The sequence below is a fragment of the Pseudorca crassidens genome, chromosome 15 (assembly GCF_039906515.1).
Source record: "Pseudorca crassidens isolate mPseCra1 chromosome 15, mPseCra1.hap1, whole genome shotgun sequence".
Lineage (NCBI taxonomy): Eukaryota > Metazoa > Chordata > Mammalia > Artiodactyla > Delphinidae > Pseudorca > Pseudorca crassidens.
In genome coordinates this window covers 80963263-80978370 of record NC_090310.1, presented here as the reverse complement: position 1 = coordinate 80978370, position 15108 = coordinate 80963263, and the positions used below count along the sequence as shown (strand labels likewise).

Here is a 15108-nt window from a genome sequence, read left to right as displayed (position 1 = left end):
CAGGGGGCATCAACAAGCCTCAGTTTACACAGTTAATACGGAGCAGAGCAGAAATTCAAACTTGGGAGTCTCAGACCACAAAGTTTAGCCACTGTTCTCCTGTGAGTCCGTTCAGTGTCAGGCAAACTGCCCTTTGATTGTAACTGAGTTGATGATAATAATTATTATACCTTCCTTTCTGGGGCTTTTAATGTTTCTTTTTCTTTTCTTTTTTTTTTTTTTTTGCGGTACGTGGGCCTCTCACTGTTGTGGCCTCTCCCGTTGCGGAGCACAGGCTCCGGACGTGCAGGCTCAGTGGCCATGGCTCACGGGCCCAGCCGCTCTGCGGCATGTGGGATCTTCCCGGACCGGGGCACAAACCCGTGTCCCCTGCATCGGCAGGCGGACTCTCAACCACTGCGCCACCAGGGAAGCCCTAATGTTTCTATTTTAAGAGAACTTTCACAGTCCTTTGACAAAATTTTCCACATTTCAAAACCAGGTGTTTTGGTGTCATGTCCTGAGTGATGGAAATATTTCTGGTCTCAGCTGTGAAAACATAATTGGTAGATAGCCACAAAGAATATGAACACGGCTGCAGAGTAGGTTGTTATCAGCCTGGGGTCAACACCTCTGTGTACCTTCCCCGGGCCCCCTGGTGCCCAGTCAGGAAGCTGGGAAAGACTGCTTCTCCCCTTGCTCCTAAAACTCCTGGCCTCTCCCTGCCCTTCACCCACTCCCCTTCAGGAAAGGAGCAGAGACTTATCTGGTAGGTAAATTGGGGAAGAATCAAGCTGTCCTCTGCTCCCTGTCTCCTTGTGGAGGGGGAGTTGTTCTCTGATCCTATGTTGGAATTGGAAGATGCATTTCATTCTGGGGTCAGTGTGGGCAAGTCCAGTGGCCCACAGATATCTAGATTTATCAGCAACAGAGGTGACGTTTGGGCTCCCATCTGTGCTATAGATTGAATGTATGTTCCTCCCCTTCCACAAATTCATATGTTGAAACCTAATCCCTGATGTCATGGCATTAGGAGATGGGGGCCTTTGGGAAGTAATTAGGTCATGAAGTTGGGGCCCTCACGTGTGGGATTAGTGCCCTTACAAAAAGAGATCCAGAGAGCTCCCTTGCCCCTTCCACCACTGGAGGACACAGTGAGAAGACACCAACTCGGAGAGGCCCTCGCCTGGTCATGATGCACCCTGATCTCCGACTGCCAGCCTCCAAAACTGTGAGAAAGACATTTCTGTTGTTTGTCAGCCACCCAGTCTGGGGTATTTTTGTTACAGCAGCTCGAATGGACAAAGACAACCTGCTCGTTCTTTTGTCTTATTTCTCAATTGGTTAAGAACTCTGGCTGGGAAGGGACCTACCCCAAAAGCCCATCCCAAAGGATGCTAGTTTTAAAGAGGTGTGATGTCTGATCTATAAGCGGGAACAATGATTCAGCATCAGGGATGCTCTTTCTTTTCAGTTCACTTACTTATCCCACATTTACTGGCTAAGCACCTGCTGTTTGCCTGGCCCTGCACTAGACACCCTTTAGATAAGGATGAGCTGCTCCAAGTGGGAGCAAAAGGCTTCATCAAGACTGAAAAGAGTTTTCCGTTCTGACCTTTTGACTGTAGAGTGGGGTCAGCTCTTTTTGAGAAGGCTGGCATCCAGTTCCTATTGCCTGGGTTACAGTGCCCTGATTTTTCTTTGAGGAAATACACACCCCCTCATGAGTCACCCCGGTGGGACTGTCCAGGCACTCTGCCCTTTCCTAGCGGAGGGATGAATCCACAGCCGAGATTAAGTCAATGCACTGCAGATTCTGGGACGGTTGATCTTCACCAGAGTGAGGCAGGGTGGAAAGCAAACTGTAGCTCCCCTACTCCAGAAGAATACTTTTGAGAAGTCTGCTTGCTCCCTAGATGCATGGGACGGCTCTGGTTCTGTCTTCCTCCCTTCCTCTCTTTTTCCTTCCTTAGCTCTCAATTCCCCATCTGTGAGTGACTCAGTATCAGTCCCTTAAACTCTTCTCAGCACAGGTCAGCCAGAGTTGGTTGCCTTTGCAAGAGAATATACAACCCCACTGTCTGCACATGGACTGGAAGAATTAGAACCTTGGGTTCCACACCTTCATCTAACAGCTGGGGAAAATGAAGTTAAGAGGAGACTTTCCAGTTTGGGGTCGAGGAGGCCTTGTGGCTTGATGATTAACAGCACGAGTTCTTCAGTCATCTGGTCTGGACATAAAGCCTGCCTCTGCCATTTTGTAGTTATTGATTGATACGGGACACATTAACTTCCAAGCTTCAGGTCATCATCTCTGAATATAGGATACTAACAGTACCTAGCTCCCAGGGCTGGGAACACTATGAAGTGCATAATAACCTTTGGCTGTTATTTTAGTGATTATTCTTCTAGATTTCTTCTGAGAAGTCATGCAAAACAGGAATGTAAATTGCAAAAAAGATGCTGAGCAGGGAGGCACTAAAGACAGCCTGTCTCCAAAGGGGATGTTTATTTCAGAGGCACACAGGGGGAGGCTCAACCAGCTGTTTTCCAGGAAATCATCCACTTAACCCAGGGTGAGCTCTAAATTTTAATGACCAGCCAGTGTCGAAGGACTGGAAAAAGAAGAAAACAAACAAGGATGATGTAAAAATCCAGCCACACACTGTATAAACTCTGAGGTCTCCAACATTTAATCGGATTCCTGAGTTTGGAGGTGGTTCCCACCTCCATCAGGAAAAGAATCATAACCATCACTAATACTGGCAGCTAAAAAATGAACCTAATAGTAAATATCAGAAACCAAATACCAAGGCTCACTAGGATCTTGGAAACAGATGTAATTCATTAATCCATACGCGTTGGATTAAAAGTCTGGGGGTGGGGAGGGGAGCTCTGTACTGGAATTTTCTTCTGCCACAAATGCTCTCCCCAGTCCCCCACTTCCCTGTACACCCAAACTCTCTCATCTCACCTCAAATGTCACCTCCTCTGAGAAGCCTTCCCAGTTCTAATGGAGCTATGATCTCAGAAGGTCCTCTTTCTTCCCAGCAATACCAAGTTTGTAATGAGATGCTTTTTGCAGTTGTTGGATCAGTTGCTTTCCCCAAGTAGATTGCAAGTTCCAGGTGACCAGAGATCTTGTCTGTTGTATATACTACTGTAGAACAGGTTAGACTGGTTTCACACCCACAACAGAAACTGTGTGAATCTTTGTTGATGTAATGACTTCGGCAATGTTCTATTATCATTCATTCACTCACTATATGAGGACTTAAATCTTCAGCATGAATACTATATATTCATGCTAAAGAATATTTAGCATGAATACTTCTCATTCAATTAATTATTAATAACCTATAAGTGTTTACTATCTGCCAGGCAATCTGCCCACAAATGTGGGCAATGAGGACACAGCCGTGACAAAGAAACAAAAATCTCCACCCTCATGGAACTTAGGGGGAAGGGACCATCAATGAATACATAAATATGACATAAGTTTGTGGAGCCTTAAGTGCTTTGGAGAAAAATAAGTAGAGGAGAGAAATAGGGAGGGTCAGGATGGGGGCAATTTTGAAGAGAGATGCTGGAGAAAGCCTCCTTGGGCAGAGACCCCGACAAGTGAGGGAACACAGTGAGGGGCACCTGGGGGATAATTCCGGAAAGAGCAGCAGGTGCAAAGGTCTGAGGGGGTGTGTCCTTGGTTAGTGTGGCCACAGTGGAGAAAGCAAGGGAAAGAGGGTGGGTGAGGCAGTCAGGGGAGCAGATGCGTGCAGGTCACCGAAGGACTTGTTTAGATTTTGCTCTGAGATGGGGAGTCATTGGAAAGACACATCTGGGAAGAGATGTGGGAATTAAAATTATTTTCGATGGAATTCCCTGGTGGTCCAGTGGTTAGGACTCCACTCTCACTGCCAAGGGCCTGGGTTCAATCCTTTGTCAGGGAACTAAAGATTCCACAAACCGTGCGGAGCGGCTAAAAAAAAAAAAAAAAAAAATTCAAATAACCTGACTCTGGAGACTAAATGGAAAGGGGGACCCAGGGAGATGTAGGGGGTTGTTAGGCAGCTCCAGGAACCCTTTTTCTGCCTGCACCAGGGCAGGGGCTCACGTGGCAGATGAGTTGTCAGGCTCTGTGAAAGTAAGAGCACCAGGAAGTGCTGAAGGATTGAAGGTGGGATGTGAGGGGAGAAAGGGGTGTCAGGGGTGACTCCAATACTTCTGGCCTGAGTCAGTGAATGAACAGTTGCCACGAGCAGAGTACTATGAGGAAAGCAGGTTGGAGAGAGGTGGTGATGGTGGGGAGGGAGAATTCCAGAGGCTGGGTTTCACGCATGTGATGTTTCAGACTATTTTTATAACATCCAACTGGAGATACTGACAGGACAGACACAGTCCTTGCCTCTCTGGGAACCTATATCCTAGTGAGGGAGAAATCCCGTCAACACCACAACTAAGAGACAACCTAACCTGTCATACAGTGCCAGGTGTCGTGATGGTCATGTGATGGGGAGTGGTGACTGTCATAGTTGACTGGGGGCGGCCTCGGTGGGCAGGTGACGGGAGAGCTGAGACCCAGGACAGGGACAGCAAAGCCAAGTCCCGGAGGAAGGAATGAACTTAGTGAGTTAGAGGAATAGAAGGAAAGCAACTCCAGAAGGCTTACCCACAACTGGGTCTTACTTTACATGTGATGGGAAGCTGACTTGGAGGATGTGGTCACCTGATTTCCATTTTTAAAAAAGGTAACTTTGGAGACTGGATTAGCATTAGAGGGAGCAGGAAACCTGATTGGCAGTCCATTAACCGTCGTCTAGCCAAACAGGACGTCGCCTTGGAAGGCCACTGGAGATGGAGTAAATCAGAGAGATGTGGAATCTGCTTTGGAGGCAGGGCCAGCAGGATGAAATAAGAATCCAGGATGCTGCTGCAGTCTTGGGGTAAGTCGTTGAAGGCTACCATGAGCTAAGTGGGGGCGACACAGCTAGGAGGATCCAAGCCCTCTTTGGTCACATCAACTTTGAAATGAATGAGGAAGGAGGCACAGGGAGATCATATTGGCATTTTTTTAATGTTAGTAAAACATACATAATCGCAAATTGGAACTATCCAGCTTGATGAATTTTCCCAAAGTTGTCACATATCCGGGAAATCAGCACCCTGAAAGTCCCCGTGTCCTCTCCTAATCATTCTTCTTTCCCCAAAGTAACCTCTGTCCTAGTCTGACATAGTTTTACTGGCATTTTTAAACCTATGATTAAGAGATAATAATCAGAGGTAAGCGTGGGGCATTTGCTTATGTAATTCTCAGAAAAATAACCTCACTTGGTTTTTTAGACTAAGGCTTTGTTTTCTTTTATCGTAATTTTGAGGTTTGCTCGTGCGTCTTTTTCTCCTTCTTCCCACAGGAGGTGCTCACGTGGAGTGTGAGGTCTCGCCGGACCCCAGGCTGGCAGGTGGCCTTTGTCTCCGTGAGTCAGAAGGGCATCAAACCACGGCCCCGAGGTTTAACCGCGAAGCCCTGCCCCTGGCACCGAGCAGGTCCTCCCCCCCACCACCCCCTTCCCCTCTGCGTTTCATTTTACTCGTCCAGTCCCAACAGAAGGCTCTTCATAAGGCACCGTCGTCAGTTTATAGTGCTTGCAGTGTTTTAACACTTTAATGACATGACAGCCAATTTTATTCTGTCCTGGAAATTACTCTCTTCTGTTTCTGTTTCTCTCCCTCCCTCTCTCTCTTCTCCTCCTCCTCCCGTCTCACTGTTCCTGCGATTATTTCTTTTGGAAATAATTCCTCTCACACTCTGCCTCCATAAATCTCTGAATCCCGGCAGATGGAACAAGGCTGCTATTACGAGGGAACAGAATCAACAGGGAAGCGGCAAGCGGGAGGCAAGCTTTATGCTCTGTGGTTTCGCCCCAGTAGGAGGATGTGATGGCACCTCCAGGACAAAAGGTTCATCTTTTCAACTACTTTGACTTCTCAGGAGCCCCCCAGCCCTGTGGTCTTTTTATGAGAGAACTGTTTTCACCTCCTTGGCTCTGCACATGTTTTCTACATAATATTAAACAGTAACCTTTGAGTCCCCACATACTGGACGCACAGACCACAGTACACACAGACACACACACAGACACGCACACACACACACGCACACACACACTCTGGCAAAGATAAAACAACTTTTAACTTAATTTGGCTCTTCCTTTTTTTTCTTTAACACCTTGAGATATAATTTACATGCTGTAAAATTCACCCATTTTTAGCCATGTAGTTCGATGTTTTTCTTATTTACCGAGTTGTATACTGGCTGTTTCTTTTTGAAAATGGAGCCCGTGGGTGAACATTTTGACCCCACGTGCTCCCTCCTCACTTTGAAAGGTGACATCTAAAGTGCAGAGAGCAACTTCTGTTTCACCCCCAAAATAGTTGTTTTATTCATTCTGCCATTTACAACTTACTTCCTGTGTTTTGATTCTGAGCTGCTCAGACCTGCTTCTTAGAAGCCAGGTGGATTCATTTTTTACACTGTCACGAAGTTTCTCTTGTGTTAGAGGAATTTTCTGTTTGCTTGTTTGTTTTGTTAGTGTTTAGTGAGTCTTCAGATCTTTGTTTCATCTGCTGGGCTAATTAGAGAGACTTGAAATGTATCTTTGTGACACGAGAGACTATATAGAAATATTTGGTATTTAAAGCTCAGCTCAAACGGTCACAGCATTCTGACTGCTGAGATTGGTAAAAAGAAAAAAAAATGAAGTTACCAAGAAATAGAAATAGGGCATGGAGGCCTAGAACTTTTTCCTAATATTACATCTTCATCTATAGTTCGGTCTTGATATCTGAGTCTTTCTCATTTGAAAAGCAGAAATGAAAATAATCACTTTAGGAGATCTGCCTGAGGACTGCATGAGCTAATTCACGTGAAAACACCTAGAATGCTAACAATTTTTAAAAATTTATAAATGTTCATTGGATACAAATCCTAAGGAACTTCACCAATGGCATAAGGATCGTGTTTTGGCCACGACACGGTACATTAATAAAAGCATAGCACCTGCTGTTGAAGACTGTGTACCAGTTTAACCAATTGTTCAACGAACAGGTAATGAGGCTTGCTGTGTGCCAGGCACCGGGGATAGAATGGTGGACAGGCAGGTACAGTTGGATGGAAGAGAGATGTTCAACACATAGTTGAGCAAATAAGTATCTAAGTACAAACTGTGCAAGGGTTAAAGAAACCATTCTGGTATGTGTGTATGCATGTGTGTGTGCGCATTTAAAGCAATTTAAGGTATATTTTGCTAGTAAATGTATACCTATGGGCATAGAGAAATTTTCTGGAACAACTCATGAGAAATTGGTTACAAGTGTTTCTTTTTGTACATAGATAGGGGAATGTCTTCTACTTTTTATTCTGTAACTTTTCTATGCAATTTCAAGTTTCTAACTATAAGCATGTACTTTTGTTTAGCTGTTTAAATATCAGTAGGCTTCTCTGATCAGTAGGCTGGGAGTCCATTATTATTTTCTTCATTAGACTTCTATTAAAAAACAACCTGTTATTTAAAATGAACAAATGATTAACCGCTTGCAATATTTAACTTGTCATGCCAATTAAATATTAAATATTACACTTGAGAAGACAAAGGTCATTTACAAGAGTGCAAGACTGCATCAACCCACACTAAATTGTTACCACCTGCTCGCGCCCCCAGTTTGCCCAGACAACACTTTCATTCAACAGATATTTACTGAGCGCCTACTGTGTATTAGGTAGGCATTGTTCTGAGCACTACTAGATAAAACAAAGCCATCAGGGAGTCAGGCTAGATTCTAGTTGGAGGAAACAGACAAATAAGTAAACCAAATACATATTTATATATAATATGTGCTATAAAAAATTAAAGCAGGGCTGGCGGGCAAGTGACGGATGGTGCCCTCTGTTCATCATATAGAATACACTCTGTAGTTGTATCACTGGAAAGAAAGACTGGGAGGCCTGAGAAGGTGCCATTTCAGCCTGGATGAGGGAAGGAGGGAATGAGCCATGCAGATAAATGACTGCCAAAAGGACCAGTAAAGGCTCTGAAATGGGAAAGCTGGAAACCAGCAAATCTTGGCAGTAAGTACGTGTACTGACCATTGCACCATTCATTCTGTCCATTTGTCACAGCGTTCAAAACACTTCATTTAAAATTTAAAAAAAAATACTCAAAATGAACACTGATAGCTTCATTATTGTACATACAGGGCTCAGATTATGTGGTTCTGGGCACTGCTTCTCTTGTTCGATATTTAATAAAAAATAGTTGATGTGAACTATACATCCTAGTGAAACAGAGATACATCTTTATTAAGACGTGTTCTAAACTTCTTTAGCCATATCGTCATTCCGATACATTTTTATTATTCTAACAGTATCTCATAAAATGTGTATTACTGTACTACATGCCCATTTCTAGCCACTGAAAATTAAATTAGTGAATATTAATTACTTCACAGTCATAAGGAAAAGGATCCTGAGATGCGTTGTTTCCCGTCTACTCTGAGATGCTTCCCAGCAGGAGGGGCACAACGATAGGTAAGTGAATCCATGAACTACTTGAAATAACAAGAAAAAAAGCTGACAATAACTAGCCTTAGCTCACCATCTAGCTGTACATGCTGGGATGCACTTCCTGCTGTGGTCCCCACCTGTAAAATGAAGGGCAGCTATTACGTTGTCTGAGTCCTTTGATTCCTTCTCTTGCTCTCTCTCTCATATTCTGAGATCTAACTTTATGAATTGATTAAAATAACTGCTTTGTAACCAGTGATTTTCACTGTCGCTGGCTGAACACTAAGTTAATCTTCTCTTCCTCCTTCAAACAGGATTCTGTGGGTGGGTTGCCCTGTAACAGTGGTTCTCAACCCGAGGCGATCCGAACGCCCTCCCCACCCCCCTTCTAGGGGACACGTGGCAGCTACAGGAGCCGAGGTTACCTGTCATGACTGTGGGGGGTGCCGCCAGCATCTGGGGTCTAGGCCCAGGAAGCTGGTAGACACCCCACAACGCACAGGACAGCCCCCTGCAACGCAGAATGACCCAGTCCAAATGTCAACAGTGCCGAAAATGAGAATCTCCGGTCTAGAGAAACTGGAAAAGATGGAGAAGGGAGGAAATGAATGGAGGGCACTGCCTACTTATGTCCAGCTGGTATTTTCCCACCTAAGAAACAACACAGCAACTTTGGTCTTTTTTGATGCTGATTCTCCTCTATTGATTACGCTTTATTATTCCTGAAGACTTGGGTGTGTGACTTAAATAACCCCACGTTAGACACAAGCACAACAGAATAAATGAAAACTGGAGGGCAAATTCTAACATGTACCATAACTATAAGAACATTCTTTCTAAGGCTTGAAAAAGTCTTCAGATCCTTGGTTTAATTTAATCGACAATGCGTTCATCTGCATATGGCATTCAGCAGCAAAATAAACTTTTTTTCCTGCGTCTTTTGTTTCCGAATCAATGGGGAACAAAGGATATCCCGGTTCCATTCAGGCAGTTTCAATGATTCTCAAACGTGGGAGTAGTAGTCGAGCCATTTAAAATACAGTGATGAGAAAGCATACTTAGTAACCTTGTAAACATGCTATGAAAGTACAAGGGAACCTTTAAGAAGGATATCCAAATGTCCTTTTTATATAATAGCCCTTTGTACTATGAAATGTTCAGAGGTCCATAAAATGGAATTGAACAGAACAGACTAGAAGAGTGCAATTTCCAAGTTTTCTAGTAATGGTGCTGTTAAAACATTATTTTTGTTTCTTAACACTCAGAAAATTAAGTTTCCTCACCCCAGGATCAGCCCTACTCACAGAAAGGACTTTGGACCCATATTTAACCAACCGTCAGAAGGGATTCAAAAGGAGGCTAATTGAACACTGAGGTTTTTGAAGCTCTCAAACGATGACCCAAGTGTTTTCTTGAAAACAGCAGCAGCTTGGCAGGAAGCAGGAATTAGACAAGAGAACTGATGGAAACCTGCCCTCCAAATGGGAAGAAAAACTTCCAATAACAAACTGTGAGGTTTGAAATCACTGCGTGTTATATATTCATTATTCAAATGGCCACCGCCCTTATTGCCTGGCATTTTCTCCTGCTTCTGAGCTGCCCCAAGAAACGCACTTTAGTAAGGATGATCCCCCCGTCTGAGGAAAGGGAAACCCCTCTTTGTCTCCCCATTCTGCCCCCCGCTTCTATCTGCATTCTCGCTCTGTTCTAGCTGCATGTTTTGCAGTCCCCTCCAGTGTTCCAAAGGCCAATGAAATCAGTCTCCCATAAGGGTACCCAGCCAAGTACACTCACTGCTCAACTGTATTTTTCTCTTTCTTAGCCCTTTCACCCACTGATTTCAAATTTCTCTTTAATAGGCCAGCTATGGCAGACCTCAACCGAGTAAGTGATGAAAAGGCAAGCTAGGAAACCACACAGGTAAGGTTTCTCGAAGAGGAGAGCAGCCCGATGTTTCTCATCTAAATCCTGAGGCCTCACTCCAGCCTACAAAGACAAGTGGCAGGAAACTAACAGCAATAATCAAAATGAGCTCAGCTGGCCTCGAATTGCTTTTAAAAAAGTGTGTGGAGGGGAAGGAATACAGGCACTCTGCCCAGGAGAACCTAGAGAGAAAGAAATCTTCTCTCCTAAAAATCCCTGAAGTTTGCTGCCAGTGATTCAGCACACACCTGACCAAAAAAAGAAAATTTCCTACCCTAACTGGTTTGGCTGTTTCCCGGCTACTACCTAGAGAAGTAAACAGAACCTTATCATCTCAGTTACATCTGATTTGGACTTTTTTTTTCCCAAGTAAATATTTGTAATTTCAATGCAGTTCCATTACTGCCACTGCTGTCTTTGAATTGGACTGACTGACAATACTGTCTTGGATGACGCCGACTCCATAGCAACAAGCCAGGGAAGCCTGTACCTTCCTCCCAGCTGGCCTCCCTGTGGCCACTGGGAGGGCTGGGGGAGTATTTGGTGACTGGGGACCTCGCACTTATCTTAGGTTGTAGCTGAACGGAGAAACGTTCTTCCTTTGCCCTCTGGGCCCCTCAGTCGGTCAGGATTTCTGCTGATCGCTCTGCACCTCTCAATGAATCCAGCACTCTGGGCATTTTTCTCTCTTTATTCAGGAAGTGGCGAGCTGAGCCCTGAGATTCTTTCTGCTCCGATGATATAAACAAATTGCAGAGGAAGTCAAGTCAAACTTTCCCTTGCTGCTTTTGTTCTCCCAACTAGCAATTCAGAAAACAGAGCCAACTTTTTTTCTTTTTGGATGCCTTTGAAAGATTGCTGTTAACTGGAAAGGCAGAAACCCTCTTTTTTTTTTTAAACAAAGATACTCAACTTATTTTTTCAAAAAAGAAATGCCCTAGACGGGTTTTTTTTTTTTAAAAGGCCGTTTCTGAGACTTTTCAAACCAAACTGCTTCCCTGACATTGCATACTTACCTAATGGTGGTTCTTCCCTTCAAATTTCAACCAAAAGAGCAATAATGAGCTTCGTGAGGACAATGGCTAAGCCTGACTGGAGGCTCCTGGGGCCCTAATTCACAACCAAGGAGAGGCAACAGTCACGATTCAATAAGGGTGCTAGTACAAGGCACACGCCAGACAGAAAGGAGACATCTTATCTGTATAATCTACAGACGCTGCTTGAAAAATCACACATAATTAAGCCCTTCTCACAGTGGAAGCTACTTGAAGCTTTATCACCAGCTTGTAAGATGTCATCTCTGGGCTTCACTGATGGCTCTGAGTGAACATTTCCAAACCAGAGGCATCTGACAATCCGGGTGACGTGTTTACCATGCCTACCTTAGTCATCTAACTAAGAAGCTCTGCACTACATAACTGAAGGAAAGCAGAATGGCGGGGATGGCCCTGCGGTGGCTTCCCACACTGGGTGTTCTGTTACATTAATCCTGGTGCAAGAAATAAGACATGACAGTCATATGCATATCTATATGCCACGCTTGCCTGTCCTCAACTGGCCCTCCCTGTACACAGGTGGGTAGTCAACTTTCAAAACAGCCTGATTTTCTAGTGAAGCATGTTAGAGTTCAAATACAGGCTCAAGCTACTTACTGCATCTCTGTGTTCCCTTCTTTACTATAGGGATATGTTCTAACATGGCAGTGCTGTTACATGGGTTAAAAATAATAATATATAGAGATATCTCACCCCAGTGTGTGGCATAATAACTACCTACTCTCAAAGGTAGTTGTTAATAAAATTCATAACACTGAGTTCCCCGGGTCAGGAAAAACTAGCATTGGTAGAAGCTGAACATCGTAGTATTTGCAAGGTTATTTCTATGTCAGAACATGTTTGTTCAATCATGATCATCCCTGCCCTCCTTATCTACAAACATATATATACTGGAGATATTTATAGACTACTAGGTATATAAAATCATTTATGCAAGTTGTAATTGTGCAATTACTGAATAAACAGTAGATGAAAGGAAAATGTGAGGTTCTGAAAGCTGGCTTTAATTCATGGCTTTCTTTTTTTTTTTGGCTGCGTTGGGTCTTCGTTGCTGCGCGCAGACTTTCTCTAGTTGCAGCCAGCGGGGGCTACTCTTCGTTGCGGTGCACGGGCTTCTCATTGCGGTGGCTCCTCTTGTTGCGGAGCAGGGCTCTAGGCATGCGGGCTCAGTAGTTGTGGCTCGCGGGCTCTAGAGCGCAGGCTCAGTAGCTGTGGCACACAGGCTTAGTTGCTCTGCAGCATGTGGGATCTTCCCAGACCAGGGCTTGAACCCATGTCCCCTGCATTTGGCAGGCAGATTCCTAACCACTGTGCCACCAGGGAAGCCCTAATTCATGTTTTATCTTATATTCATTAAACTATTTATTTACTCGTCTACACTCTCCTCTCTGTTGATTATCTTCCAGGCACGCATTTCCCTTGAGCAACATCAGATGAGAAAGCAATCGCTTTTCCATTGCAGGGGAAACAGAGAAACAGGAAACCCAGAGGCAACGACTTGCTTGGAGGCCTCCAAGGTATGCACGGCAGTGTTAGAAGCTGTGTGCACCTCCACACCCCATAACTACTTTTAAAGCTTTGATGTAGAAACGTGCAATACCTACAATGCTCCTGAATTTCTGTAAAGCAATAGAGCGATCATGCACTGATGCAACTGCCATACATTTATAGAATTCAACATTGCGTTCAACAAACTATGTCAAATACCCACCAAGTGCTGGGCACTAGGATACAAAAAGGAGTAGTCATCAGTGCTGGCTGGCCCCAAATGAAGACTAGACACACACTTAAAGGACCAGAAAAGCAGGGACACCATTACAATCCCTCTTGACTGCCAAAGGAGACAACCAGAAAATTCAGAAAAGCTATTTTTAACATGTACGTGTTTTTGTCTCTTTGAAAAATATAACTTTTCATTTTAGTTTGGATTTTTTTTTTTTTTTGCGGTACGCGGGCCTCTCACTGTTGTGGCCTCTCCTGTTGCGGAGAACAGGCTCCGGACTCTCAGGCTCAGCGGCCATGGCTCACGGGCCCAGCCGCTCCGCGGCATGTGGGATCTTCCCGGACCGGGGCACGAACCCGTGTCCCCTGCATCGGCAGGTGGACTCTCAACCACTGCGCCACCAGGGGAGCCCTTAGTTTGATTTTTATTTTAGCTTTTATTTGGTTATGGGTCTTGGGATAGCGTGTATTACTGTTCAGGAAATACACCTCTCCCACGCCTGCTTTGGATGGAATATACTTCCCTGACCCACTGATTTGGGCTCAGTCATGTAACTTTGCTGGTAATAGGCTGTTAGCAAGCAGGATGCAAGCAAAGCCTTAGAACGTGTTTACACCGCGGGTCTCACTCTTTTTGCATGTCCAACGGTGCTGTGAGAAGAACATGCCTGTTCATTCAAGGAGGATGAGAGACACCTAGAGCAGACCCTGATGCAACCCACACCTTGAAGCCCAGCCCAGACAGTCTAGATCATCTGAAAACCAGCCAACTTGCAGATGCTTTTGTGAGATTAAATAATTATTGTTTTAAGCCACTGAGCTTTGGGTGATTTGTTACATGACATTAGCATGGCAACAGCTGACTGATGTAGGCCTCATAATACTTATAGGTCTTAATCTGTCCGTGGGCATACCGTGACAGATACTAAATTACCCACCCCCCCCCAAAAAAGTAATTAAAAAAAAATGCGTCAGGGCTTCCCTGGTGGCGCAGTGGTTGAGAGTCCGCCTGCCGATGCAGGGGACACGGGTTCGTGCCCCAGTCCGGGAAGATCCCACATGCCGCGGAGCGGCTGGGCCCATGAGCCATGGCCGCTGAGCCTGCGCGTCCGGAGCCTGTTCTCCGCAACGGGAGAGGCCACAACAGTGAGAGGCCAACGTACTGCCAAAAAAAAAAAAAAAAAAAAAAAAAGCTTCAAACACTTGTCTTACTGATTTGTTATGTAAATCAAGGTCAGTTATAGCCTTTCATGGACTAAATGAAACTTGAGGTCCATAATGTTTAAATGAAACAGCATATGGTTAAAAAATAAAAGAGGTATGAGGCACCAGATGAAAGCCTTCATTTCCACAAATGCTTCATTCCAAAAACATTTTTCACTCAAAGAGATACTGGTTGTACTCTTGTGTTCAACCCTGAAGATACAGTACTAAGTATTAATAGCTAACCCTTATCAATTGCTTACCAGGTACTGGGTTTCGTTTTTTGGTTTTTTACTAGTATTTTTTTGGAAGTATAATTGATTTACAATGTTGTGTTAGTTTCAGGTGTACAGCAAAGTGATTCAGAAATATATATATACACACACATATATATATATACACACACACATTTTTCAGATTCTTTTCCATTATAGGTTATTACAAGATGTTGAATATAGTTCCCTGTGCTATACAGTAGGTCCTTGTTTATTTTATATATAGTAGTGCCTATCTGTTAATCCCAAACTCCTAATTTATCCTTCTTCCCCTCCCTTTCCCCTTTGGCAACCATAAGATTGTTTTTTTTATGTCTGTGAGTCTATTTCTGTTTCGTAAATAAGTTCATTTATATCATTTTTTTTAGATTTCACATATATGTGATATATGGTA

At 44.1% G+C, this 15108-nt stretch overlaps 1 long non-coding RNA gene across 4 annotated transcripts in view; it reads left to right on the top strand.

Moving 5' to 3' along the window:
• Positions 1-15108, top strand: part of LOC137208088 (uncharacterized) — a 62059-nt gene that overhangs the window by 43008 nt on the left and 3943 nt on the right. The window contains exons 1-7 of one of the 4 annotated variants that reach the window (XR_010935454.1): positions 4076-4466; positions 4725-4919; positions 5388-8101; positions 8482-8560; positions 8851-10051; positions 10396-12033; positions 12921-13031. This is a non-coding gene — a long non-coding RNA (uncharacterized lncRNA). Of the gene's footprint in view, positions 1-4075; positions 4467-4503; positions 4920-5387; positions 8102-8481; positions 8561-8850; positions 10052-10395; positions 12034-12920; positions 13032-15108 lie in introns of those variants that run through there. The other 3 variants (XR_010935456.1, XR_010935455.1, XR_010935453.1) reach the window with 3 other exon arrangements.